This window comes from Python bivittatus, unplaced genomic scaffold, assembly GCF_059951505.1.
Source record: "Python bivittatus isolate LINGU-HERP-01145 unplaced genomic scaffold, Pbiv_v1 ctg000320_np1212, whole genome shotgun sequence".
In the NCBI taxonomy this organism is placed as follows: domain Eukaryota; kingdom Metazoa; phylum Chordata; class Lepidosauria; order Squamata; family Pythonidae; genus Python; species Python bivittatus.
The window spans coordinates 10329607-10342134 of NW_028277052.1; the positions used below are offsets into that span (position 1 = coordinate 10329607).

General features: G+C 44.1%; 1 protein-coding gene across 2 annotated transcripts in view; it reads left to right on the forward strand.

Moving 5' to 3' along the window:
- Window positions 1–3016: 3016 nt before the first annotated feature.
- ZMIZ2 (zinc finger MIZ-type containing 2) overlaps window positions 3017–12528 on the forward strand; it is an 86634-nt gene continuing 77122 nt past the window's right edge. The window contains exon 1 of one of the 2 annotated variants that reach the window (XM_088139061.1): window positions 3017–3575. The gene's annotated coding sequence lies outside the window, so the exon portion shown is untranslated. The remainder of the gene's footprint in view (window positions 3576–12528) is intronic. The other variant, XM_088139060.1, reaches the window with a different exon arrangement.

Sequence of the window (12528 nt, forward strand, 5' to 3'; positions counted from 1 at the left end):
TGGAGATAAGTATCAGTCAGGACTCTCACCCCATTGTGTGCCTGGTTTCTGTGCCCCAGGGTGAGGAAAAGGTGAGGCATGTGTCAACTGCATCCTTGCTTTACACCTCCTACTCAGAATTTCCAAGGATCTCCCAGTGTCCATCTCAAAGGCGTATCCTATTAAGGGGTCACTCCCATAACCTTGTGGATATTGCTTTGGGTGTAAGGACCTCTCAGGGACTCAGTAAGATGGGGATCCATTTATTCTTATCTGTATTCTTCTTCTTTTCCCTTCTGTAATTATTTTCTCTAATTGGGCACCAACAACTAGATAATTTTAGATTCGGGACTTAATCATCTTAGGAAGCCTTTCTTCTTAAGATGATAAAATATGTATTAATTCATTTGTTTCAAAATGTGGTGACTCAGCAGTGCTCCATTTGGAAGAGAGATCTTCTCCTCCAGATCTGCTCCACAAATGTGTCACTGTATCTAACCACCAAGCTACTGGGATAGTACTAACTAGTATTTTGTTTCTAAACAAACCAAAAATCTTCTTTCAGTTTAAGAAATGAATAGATGAGTTATTGTTTACCTAAGGATTAATGGGATTTGCAGCTTGCTTGATAAAGAAGCTACTTGATCTTTAAGGCAGGAATGTCACTAAATTGGCACTTGCCTGAATTTTCTATCAAGATTGGATGAATCTACTTCACTAGCAAGCAGAGGTGGATGGGACAAATCTTATGCCAAGATTTAGAGCAGTGTTTTTCAAACTTGGCAATTTTAAGACGTGTGGACTTCAACTCCCAGAATTCCCCAGCCAGCATGCTTTAAGATGTGTGGACTTCAACTCCTTCAACTTTCCCATGCTGGCTAGGGAATTCTGGGAGTTGAAGTTGTCAAGTTTGAAAAACACTAGTTTAGAGGGTCTGAGTAGAAAAACAGAAAAAGAAAAAATATTATTTGCATGCTAGCTAAGGTGTGATGTCTCATTTGGTGCATGCTACCCAAACTTCTGGGAACTTTCCCATTTTGATGGCTATTCCCCTCTGCTCATTATTCCAAGAAATTTACTTTCACTGGAAAAAGTAATATGCTTCTCTAAAGAGTCTTTTTGCCATTTGGAGGGCAGGGTGGAATGCAGTTATGTGAGTTTCATGGGCACCTGCTAAATTATGTTGGTGACGCCACTAAACAGGGCCACTCCCTGCCACTCCAACCTCCAGGCTCACATCACTTTACTAGTTGCTTTAAAAAAAATTTTTTTTCTTTTCCAGTGGGTGACTGCTCCCATCATAAACTTTAAAATATCCCTTTCTAAATCATCATTTCCAAGAAAAGACACTTAACCCAATATGTTTCTTTCCTATAATCCTAATCCAAAAATCTCTATATAGGTATATATAGGTTGGATGTCAGTTTATGGCAGCAGCTGTGCTACCTGAGGATTATGGGACTTGAAGTCTATCACATCTGGAAGGCATCTTGTTGGGGAAAGAGTACATCTACTCTCTCTGGTGCTAGAATGGACATGATTGACTGGGAATAAAGCCCCCCAGATTAACTCTCCGTTCTTAGATACACAATTGCACCATTCCTGGACAGGAAAGCACCAAGAGGAAGTTCTAGGCAGCTTCATGGGGCCACCATTCCAGTGCAGTAGAACTTGGCTTCTTGAAGAAGTGCTAGGAAATCCACATTTCAGCCACCGTGGGATGCTCGTTTTTGAGGAGCCTTTGGCTTATTTAATACAGCAGGACACCTACATTCCTTGTTTCTGAAAAATCACTCCTTCACAAAATGTAGGAGAGCCGTGTTAAGTCTTTGGAAAGCAAAAAATCAAAAGCAGCCCCATGGCATCTTTTCCGATGAACACATTTTATTAAAAGGCATCAGCTTTCGCAAGCTGCAGCTCACGTCACCAAATGCATCTGATGCAACTCATGAAAGCTGGTGCTTTTTAATAAAATGTGTTAGAAAAAGTGCTACCCAACTTAATTTTTTCCCTTTGTTTAATGGAGTATTTCCAGTGGTATGGACCCTGCCGTCTTTTGTGCACTGCCTCTTACATTCTCCCAGTTTCGAAAAGTGTTCTAATCCTCTTAGATTCTCACACCAACCACATCACAGCCTAGTGCAACGTGAGAACCTAGCCCCTCGTTCTTCATAAAACCAAATTAAAACCTGCACTTAAAGCTTAAACCATGATGCAGGCTTCCAGATCTCCCCGATTCCTATTCCGATCCTTAAATATCTCCAGGGGTCCTCAGTTGTCACTTAAATTTAAGTTGTAGACATACCGCAATTCCTTCTAGCCCCCTTTTGTGCCCACCAGGTTATGGCTGGGGACTGTGGGCTGGACCACAACCTTCACCCTCCACACTTATGGGCAGACTGCAGGAGACTGGTGCTGTAGCCCAACCGGTATGGTGGTCGCCCGGTTGAAGAAGGGCACTCTGTCCCGGGACATCACTCCCTCCTGGGGGCTTCCTACAGAGACCCTGTAAAGCCGGCCAGTCCAATCCAGAGCACCCCTCCCCGCACCCCCTCCGCGTCAACAGGTTCAGCGCGCGGCTTCTGGTCTCGAGGGCGCGACGCCCGCCCGGCCTTTGTGCCTGGACGCGGCCGCAGCGAGCTTTAGACCGCGAGCGGCCGGCTGGACGGTCCTTCTCGCCGCGGCGGCCGCTTTGCTCCGAGACGGCCGAGCTTCGTAGGAGCCGGCCGCCGCCGCGTCCCTTCCCTTCCCCTCCCTTCCCTTCCCGCCTGCCTGGGACGCGAGACAGCCCCCTGGCTCGCCCGCCCGCCCTCAGTCTAGGAGAGGCCCCGCGCAGCAGCCGAGCCGTCAGCGCCCCGGGCTCGCAACCCGCTCCCAGCAAACCCCGAGTGGCCGAAGGGCGGAAGCAGCGCGCCCAGCCTGCCTCTGCGGAGCGGGGGCTAGAGAGGGAGGCAGGGCGGGGGACGGCCCTTCGCCCTTTGTCTGGTCTCTCCCTCCGCGCAGCCCAGGGGGAGGCAGCCTCCCGCGGGTGCCCCCCTCCCCAGCACCTCACGTAGCCGCCGCCGCCGCCGCCGCCGCGCGCACGTCACCTGCAATCCGATGCAATAGGTGCAGGGCGCAAAGGAAGCGCCCCCCTCGCCCCTCCTCCTCCTCCTCGCGAGCCGGAGAGATAGGAGCTCTATTGCTCTAGTCTAAGCGTCGGAAGAGGGGGAGGGGAGGGCGATGAATATTGATGAGGCTGCCCCGGCTCTATTGTGCAATTGGAGCGGCGAGGTGAAGGCGCAGGCAGAATGGAGGTGGGGAGCCGCGCGGCGCTCGTAGGTCTGGTGCTTCCGCGGCAGCAGTAGCGAGCCGCCGCCGCCGCCTGCACGGGGGGCTTTGTTCGGTCCGCCCGGCCGTTGCCATCCGCCTCGCCCTGCTTTCCCCGTCCCTCGCAGCCAAGGCGGGCGGCCACCATGGAGCCCGGGCAGAAGGCGCTGTAGCGAAAGAGCGGACCCCGGAGGAAGAAGACGGAGGGAGAGAGAGAGAGAGAGGCTCGCCCCCGAGCCTCCTGCTCCTCCTCGCTCCGCCACGCAGAGAGGCCCGCGCTCCGTGAGGTAACGACGTCGAGGGCCATTTTAACGCGGCTGCCGGACAGCCCCGGGCTCCTTCGCTGGGGCGCTTGGAAAGGGGGAGGGGGCGAGCCGGGTCTGTTGTTGCTGCTCGAGGCTGGAGGGGGAGGTTGGGGGAGCGCCGAACGGGTTCCCCGGAGGGTCAGGGAGAGGAGAGGAGGGGAAGGCGGTGGGGGTGGGGGTGGGCGAGCTGGGCGTATTTTGAACCGCGGTAGTGCTCTGGCTGGGCAGAAGGACCTCTCCTTTCACCCATCTTGATCGCGGCTCCCCCCCCGCCTTTCTTTGGTTTTGTCCCTTCTGGGTTCTGGGGTGGGCGCGTGGATTGGGAACAGAGCGCCACGCGCGCAGACAGAGCGCGCCCGCTCCGGGTTTGGGGGCTGCCCATCCCAGCCTGGCTGCATTGTGGAATTGTTTGGGCTGATCCGGATCTTCCACGTTGGGTTTGGGGCTTGGAAGCGAAGGTGTGTGCCCCGAAATAGGAGGGGGGCCCAAAAGCGAGTCTCCATGGTAACAGAGGCTGCCACCGTGGGGCGGTTTGGCCATGAAGTTGCCCCTGCCTTTTAAAGATGGGGCCACTCACAGCAGTGTGAGGATGCAAAAGGCACCTGCTGCTGGGCCAGGTGTGCCGCGGACCCCGTGGTGGTATCATCTTGATCTTCTTCTGGGAACAGGGGGCACCTTTGGGGCATGCGAGTAGAGTGGCCTGCATCTTCTCTTTTCATAAAGGAAAGATGCTTTGGTGCTTGGCAATAGTGCCCCAGGAATTTTGTCTGCTGTTGGGAGAATTGCAAGTGTAACAGAGCTGCAGAAAGCAAGGCTAACCTGGGAGAAATATCCAGCACTCTGCTGGAAAGAGTGAAAGTCAAGTATTACTGAGAAGCTCTATCAGGTTGCATTAGCTTTCAAGTTGGTGAATGATTGTGGGAAGACTTGTGCAGGGTTTCAGTCATCTCTGGTGGATGAAGGCTGGAGTTTTTCAAGCTGAAAAGATGTCCCCTTTCAGATTTCTTGCAATTGTTTTGAGTCCTCCCTGCAACCCAAGGTTCCAGGCTAAGAGAGCATGGCAGGGCCCAAGAGAAAGCAGTTGGCTTGTTCTGTTACAATATTTGCTCAATTTAATCTGTTCTGGCTAACTGAATGCTATAGTGAGATCCTATTCAGGGGGGAAAAAAGTTCTTGCTGTACTTTTGATTTCATCTTTCTTCTGTTTTGTATATCAGTTGTGGTCTTTTGGCTTCTTAGGTCTTGTTTTTGAACTTTTAAAATTTTTAAATCTTATATTTTATTGGTCAGGGTGGCTGAATACTGCAAGTGGAGAGAGCGTCTCTTTTCTGCAGCCAATTGCTAACTTGCTTCGTTATTACTGCTGCCCCCTCTGCTTCTAGAGATGCTGGTAGTCTTTTTGTGTTGGAGTTTTCTAGAGGGTTTGTGGGATAAGCACCCAGTAAAAAAAACAAAACAAACCGACCTTGAATATTTGGGAAGAAAGGAAGCCTCCCAGGTTATATAAGATGAAGGCTTATGAATTAATGTGTGAAACAACAGCCACCTCCATGTTTTCAGGTGTGTGGCCTTTTCTGTTCCCCCTGGAGATATCAGGGATTGAACCCAGGGTCTTTTGTGTACAAACCATATGTCCTTCCACCATGTCACAGCTCCTCCCTGGAGCAGAACCTGAAACCAAGGCAAAGATTTCAGTTTTCCTGAGTAGGATGGTCACAAAGGCTCTACCTTGTGTACTCACCAATCTTGGCTCAGATAGCAGTGGGACATAGGACATGGCTTGTTGCCAGGCTGATGTGACAAGCTATCTTTTTTTTTTCCTCTCTGGGTTGAATTGCTAAGAAAAGTAACAAAGATGAAGTTACTCCTGCCCTTTCATGAACATTTGAATGAACAGGGACATTGCAGAGCTAGGAACACTCGGTAGATGTTTGGCTGGTTTGGTGGGTTGGGCAAAGCTTGTCTTGCCCTGTCTTTGCTCTTTTCCTTGGGTGTATTGCTTTCTTTTACCATGTTGTTCATTTCTCAAGCCTGATGCAGACCTACTAGGTGCTTCTGGATGACTTGACTCAGAATTCTGCTTCTAGAGAAATAACTATATTAGTCTACTGTGATTAAAACAACAAAGAAACAAAGTTCCCACGTCATGCTAAGAGTGAGGTGTCTTGCTTGGTTTTGGCATAATGTGTTGTGTTACGCAAACTCAGCCATTACAGCACAACACTGGATTATACAGGAAACACTTTACCAAAATAGAATCTGTCCATTCAGTTCAGACATCTCGGGAAGGCTAGTGGAAGTTTCCCTCTTGTGGAGTGTGGATTAGGCAAGAGGCCTTTGGTGGTCCCATCTTACATCTTACCCCCAGAAGTACAGACAGCCCCAACCTGCCTTGTGTTTAGGAAGCAAATTAATTTGGTACTATTCCAGTGAGCTCTTGGTCTTTAGTTTTGTTTGGGTCACTTTCACAGATAGCTGATTGCTGCTATTCTTATTTTAATTGTTCTGTTTTTTAATTGTATATTGCCACTCAGAATTGGTGTGAATTGAGGCAGCTTATAAATACTGTTCAATAAATAAATAATTAAAACCTTGTTCAACAAACTATGACTAGTGAATTCTGCCAGGATTGTAAAAACTAACCAATGTATTATTGTATAAATGATTATGGTAGTTTGCAAAAGCTTTTCAGATAGCCAGTTTGTTCCTGTTATATAGAGAGTTGGCACCGTAAGACTCTTGTTTCTGCTGGGAGGGTACTAGGTTGGGGAAGACTGCCCTTGAGCATGTAGTATATGGCCACCATGGTGTCCCCATGCTAATATTTAGCTGTCTGCAAATGGATAAGGTGATCTGTTTTTTTTTTTCTATTAGTCCTTCTAATTAGCTAGATATCCCAGATGTGGGTTGCAAAAGTTTCTGTGTTTCTGTACTGCCATGCCATATAGTGGCTATCTGGCTTTTAGCAGCCCGGATCTGGTGGCCCTAAGATGTGTATGGGTTCTGCATTACACTTTTAACTTTTTATGCCATCTCTCCTCTATAGAGAGTGGCCATCTAAATTGGCCCAATCTGTCCATTTTGATCATCATTGCTGCTACCAGTTGCATCTCATCACAGTATGAGTGACTTTTGTTGGAAAGTATTTACGATATGAGGTAACATGACTGGGGGGTTTTTTTGGTGGGATTTGAGCTGTGATGACTTTCCTTATTTGCAAGTAAACCCTAGGTATTGTATGATGACCTGATTCAGATGTTGCTTTGAACCATAATGTAGTGTGTTGTGCTTTGGTTTTGTATGATGTGGGAATCCAGCCATAAGTTCATGGCTTACTGTCATATGTGAACTGAAAGCATTTGGGCCTGAGGCTCTATAGTGTTTACAAAAGATTGCCTCACAGCAAAGATTTAAGTGGTAGGGTCATTTTTCCTGGACAGAAATTCATTAATCTAATATTGCTCTTTAGTTTCCTGACAGCCCTCAAGCCATAATCTGAAAGGGTTATCTGCCTTTGATCTTATTGGAGAGAAAATCATACCAAAACTAGAATTATGATCTGGAAGGAACACTTAATGTTCTGAGAAAGCGTTGATTATAGATCTATTACAAGATTTAAATCTGACATTTATTTGTCTTTTAATTAGAAATGGCAGCATTAGTGTCTTGGGTTCAGATGAATGAAGCTACTGTGGCAACTTCTTCCTATATCCCAACCTGGCTTCTTCCCATGCTATGGCAACTAGAGCAATTTGATTGAACAAACAATTGTCAGTGGTATGATCTAGCAAAGAGCTGCACAGATGAATTCCTTATCCTTCGTCTATACCTCAGATTCTTTTGGAAGTGTGAATGAAGGAAAACTATGCATCACATTCTCTGGTGGGGAATACCATTATTAACAAAGCAGTGGTGTCTACAAAATGAGATCAAGTAAAACAATATTCTGACTTCCAGAAAAAAAAATTTTCTAAAACTTGGGAGCCCTGCAGGACGATGGCTGGATTCACACAGCAACTAAGACTTGCTTTTGTTAACCATGTTGCTGGATAAACCACACATTGAGGGTTGGGTTCACACATTGTGTTGATTAATTCAAAATCAAATAACCCATATTATGGCTCAATATGATATCCAAACCAACCTTAGTCATACACAAAGTGGGTCTGCTAAAATCAGTGAAAATTAAGGTAGTCATTACGTTCCATTGGATTTGTTGACTAAATCTAAATCCAATCCTGTCCATGGATTTGTGGTGATGTTGAATCAACCTTCCTAACCTGAATTCCTATGAATGTGTTAGACTTCAATTTGATTCCTAGTTGGCAAGATACCAGTTGAGGAAAGTTGTGTTATATTTTGTCCATTGTGTATATACTGTGATATGACCAGTTAACGAAAAGGCTCTAGAATTCTAATCTTCAGCTTTGGAAAATGTATATTAAATTTAAAGAATCTTTAAGAGCTAACCTTGCAAGAATAGAATAAATAAAGCTTTACCCAATATGGAATTTTTGCTGCCCTGAATTAATGCTTTTTAACTTAAGGTCTGAAAACCTATGCTTGATCATGGTTTGATATAGTTCAGGCATAAATATAAAGGGCATTATAAACAAGCAAGTATTTTGCTTCTTAGTTGGGTATTCTCACCTTCACCAACCAGTGAGGGCAGCTGAATAGGTTGCTAAGACATTACATCTGAATCCAGGGTCTTACTTGTTGGTCTCTGAACAAGTTGAGATGGGAGGCCAAGAATAAATTCTAGAATATATAAAACAATTTGGGTTTTGTAAGCTTCCTTGGGTGTTTTGTCTTCCTAATGACTTTATAGGTAAGGGTGTAAGAATTATCTTAAAAGAACCTTCTGCAACCTGGTACGTGCTTTTCATGATGAACATCTAGTGATATGGTTTTCTTAAAATGTTTTAACCATTTCACAACTATCACAACTTAGCATAATTTGCTTTGGAAAACCAATCAAGAAAAAAAAATCTGATCAATAATATGTTTCTCTCATGTACTAGTTAAGAGTTCATCACTGAAAAATGTTTGCTATATTTTGAAACTCTCCAGCTTGCCTATAATTGCATTTGCAATTGACACCATTCACAATTAGTAATAAATTTACAAAATAGGAAAACAATAAGTAGCATCTCCAGCCTCTTGTATTCCACCACAACCAAAGGGCACCAAAAGGAGCTCATAAATCCTTGTGGGTCTTAGGCTTAAGTACTCATCTCATCCAGGGTCACTTGTAGAAGCTTGGAAGCATTTGTTTGTGTTTTTATTAAGTGTATATGACTGAACCCAAATCTGACAAATTTTGATTTGTCTTAATTCTGGCTTGTAAACAAAATTCAAGGAAAGAAAAATGTATTGACTGAAGTTGTTTTAAGATGATACTATGAATCCAATCTCCAAAACAGTATACAGATGTTTTGAGTAAGAACATTAAGAGCCCAGCTGGATGAAGCCAACCGCTCATTCAGTTCAGCAATCTGTGTCCTGTAGTTGCCATCCAGTTGTTTTCTGGAGGCTCACAAAGGTGAACAGATGAGTGATGTTCATCCATCTTCAGTGTTGCTTCTGAGCAGTTGATGTTCAAGACATGCCACTGAGATTCTGTAAGTCCCAGAATCTAGTAGTAATCCATTAATTTGTCCAGTCTCCTTTAAAAGCCATCTAAACTGGTAGCCATCACCACCTCTGATAGCTGTAAAGTTTTACTGTCCTTTTGTCAGTCCTGGATTTCTCCATATTTAGGTTCAGCAGATGACTCCAGTTTCTGTGAGAGGAAGCAAAATTTCTTTCCATGCAAGTTTTCCTTACTACGCATGATTTATAAACTTCTATCCCATCTTTCCATTCTGTTTTCATGCCAAGTAAATAGTGTCATGAGTTTGCACTGTTGGTCTTATGTGACTGTACTCCTTAACTTGCAAGAAGATCCTAAGCATATTTATTCAGAAGTTATTAACCACTCTATTCAGTAATACTTACTCTCTAGTAAGCGTGCTTTTACAGGCTCAGATAAGTTTCCTTAAAAGCCTTGCAAGACAGACAGTGGAATGTTGTGGATCAAAAATAGCTGTGATTAAAGCAGGCATGGGGATTAATTTGCAAAGCACCGGAGACAATCTATTTGGTTAAAAGTCGGGGAAACTGCTTGCTGGAGGATTTGATATTAGCCTTCTGAAACAAAAGTGTAGCTTCTCCAAGTTGTATAGGCTTAGAGCCAAGGTAAACTGTTTTCAGCCTTAAACCATGCATCTGTTTATTGGACTATACTACTTCAGTTTACCATGGGGAGATTATATTTTGAAATCACCCCCCTCAAAGGCTAGCCCTCTCTCCAAAATGTGTGTGTGTGTATGAACAAGGGAAAGCAGAAAACTGTCAAATGTTGGATTGTTCATCTGACCATTGTATAGTTTGTTGATCATGTGGTACGGCACTTTGAGAATGATCTAGTGTTTTTCTTGTTTGGAGTGCTTTGGAATAATTAGTTTGTATCTAACTGAACTGGGACAGGAGTCAGAGAAGCACGATGCAGGATTCTCAGAAGACTTGGAGAATGACCTGGCTTAATTTCCATGTCTCTTTTTAACAGCAGCTCTTATGAAATTTAGCAAGTAAGTAAACAAGTGTGTTGGCAGATCAGGCTTCTGTTAAGGACATAAAATGAAGGCCAGTAAACAACATTGGCAGCTGAGCAGAATATGTTTCGTTATCTTAATTATGGGGGCCTCCTAGGCCTGATCTGGCACTCAACTTCTCTACAGCTGCAAGATATTCTCTTCTGCCTGTAGATTTTTCAGCCATCCTTCAAGCACAGCTGTCCCAGGGAAGAAACTTAGAATTTTGAGAACCAACTTATTTGAAGTAGCTTTTTTTGTTCTTTGTCAGGTTTAGGTGTACAGCTTTGAAAATTATTTGGGCAAAATTGAGATTTACCTTTGAACCGAGGCCAACTTCACTTTGCATTTCTGCCCAGTCCTTTTTGCTCCCCTAAAAAATTCTAAGCTTTCTCCTTTACTAGCCTTGATGCTGGAACTACCTCTCAGAATGCCTGTTTTAGGTCAACTTGCTTGCTTCTTTTGAACCTGTCTTCAAACCTCATTCTCTTTCATATTCTTAGGACTGCCTGCAGCCCTTGCAAATCTTGATGCTCTCCAGATGGCTTTCCAAGGCCTGTTCCTGGATTGTTCTGGGAACTGAAATCTACATATCTAGAAGGTGGCATAAAAGTCTGACTATCTGAAGGGCCCTCTCTCGCATTATTTCCGCCTATCCCAAAAGATATAACAGAGTGGGCATGCTTCATGTCCCATCCATTAAGCATGGTCATCTGGTGGGAAGTGCAGCTTCTGCATCACAGGACAAACTGCCTTGGCTCTGCAGTCCTTTAACTTATCCTTGAAAACTTGTTTTTTTCTGCCAAGCTCTAGGATAGGTCAGCGTGTCCACCTGAATGTATTGTCTGTTTGGGTAAATGTACTCATTTATTCCCGTTAAATTTTATTCTCTTTTGTTTGGCTTTAGCTATTGTGACACTTTTTAATTTGCATACTGCCCAGAATCAATGTTGAGTTGGGAAGCCAAATAAATAAATAACCTAGACTGGAGAAAGGTCTGCAACTGGGTATTCACCTAGTTGAGAACAATCAAAGGTACACCAAAGAGTGTGTAGACTTTGGATTCTCCAGAACTTTTCCTTCTCAATTAAAAAAGGCAGAGAAGAGTTCTAGAAAACTCAAAAGCTTACACATTATTTTGGTATCACTTTGAAGGTCACTCAAATATGTTTCTTTTAATGACCAACATGGCTATAATAGCTTTTTGTGCTCCAAATATATGTAACTGAGGTGATTCCATATTTTCCAAGTGATTTCTACTTCTGTTTTCTCTTTGTTGAATATGGTACTACAAAGCTGTTCAGCACAAAGACTGCAAATTCTATACTCTATGATGATGATGCTATATAAGCAGTGAAATATTTTGGATGCTTCTAACTGAGACATTACTGGAAAACAATCCTTTTTCTTGGAATACATCTTCCATTTCTACCAATGCTTTCTTAGGGCATCTTCCTTCTTTTTTCTTTTGCACAAAATAATTCATTAAAGGAGAGTAGGCTGAAATAGCTGGACAAACCACTAGGGCCTGTTTGTTTGGAGCATCCTTTGAGGAAAGAAAAAGATAGACAAAGTGCTGGGAAAATAAAGACTGTGTGCTGGGGGCTGTTACTGTTCCTCCCATTCATCCCTGTAAATTCTAGGGAAGAGGTGGGGGGAATACATTTTAAATAAACTTGCCTAGTTTGGAAGTACTGTTGGACAAATGGTGTTTGTTCCAAACCGTGATCATGTAGAAATGTTGACAAGTGCATCCTGGTGTCACTGGGCAAAAGATGTGCTCTAGTATTTGCAAGAGCACAGGTTGCAATACTTGCATCGTGGTGGACATCTCATCATTTGACCCCTTAAGTATACCTGTGCCATGGACCAAGCTGCCAATGGTGATAAGAATATGAGCGAGGCCTTCCTGAAGGAGATGGGTTGGAAAAGGTAGACTTTACATTCCACCACCTTTTTTAAATCTCAGTTCACACACTAAAACATAACGTGGTTTTATTTTGACTTAGCAATTGTGGATCTCTACCTTTCCACATTAAATTGCGAGGTACCCTATGTGAGCATGGCTGTATGAAATTTGGGCAGCTTCATATGGTGTGCTGGATCACATTTCCCAGTGGAATCAGCCTGGCCAGTTTGACCTACCCCAAAAAACTATAGCAGTGCCTCCTTTTATGTAGGTGAGGGGTCTGAAGCTTGATGGTACTGCTTTTTGGTGGTAGCACTATTACTTTGGAATGGCCTCCTAGAGAATATCTTGTTGACTCTCAGCCTGACTGCCTTCTGGAAGCTGCTTAAAA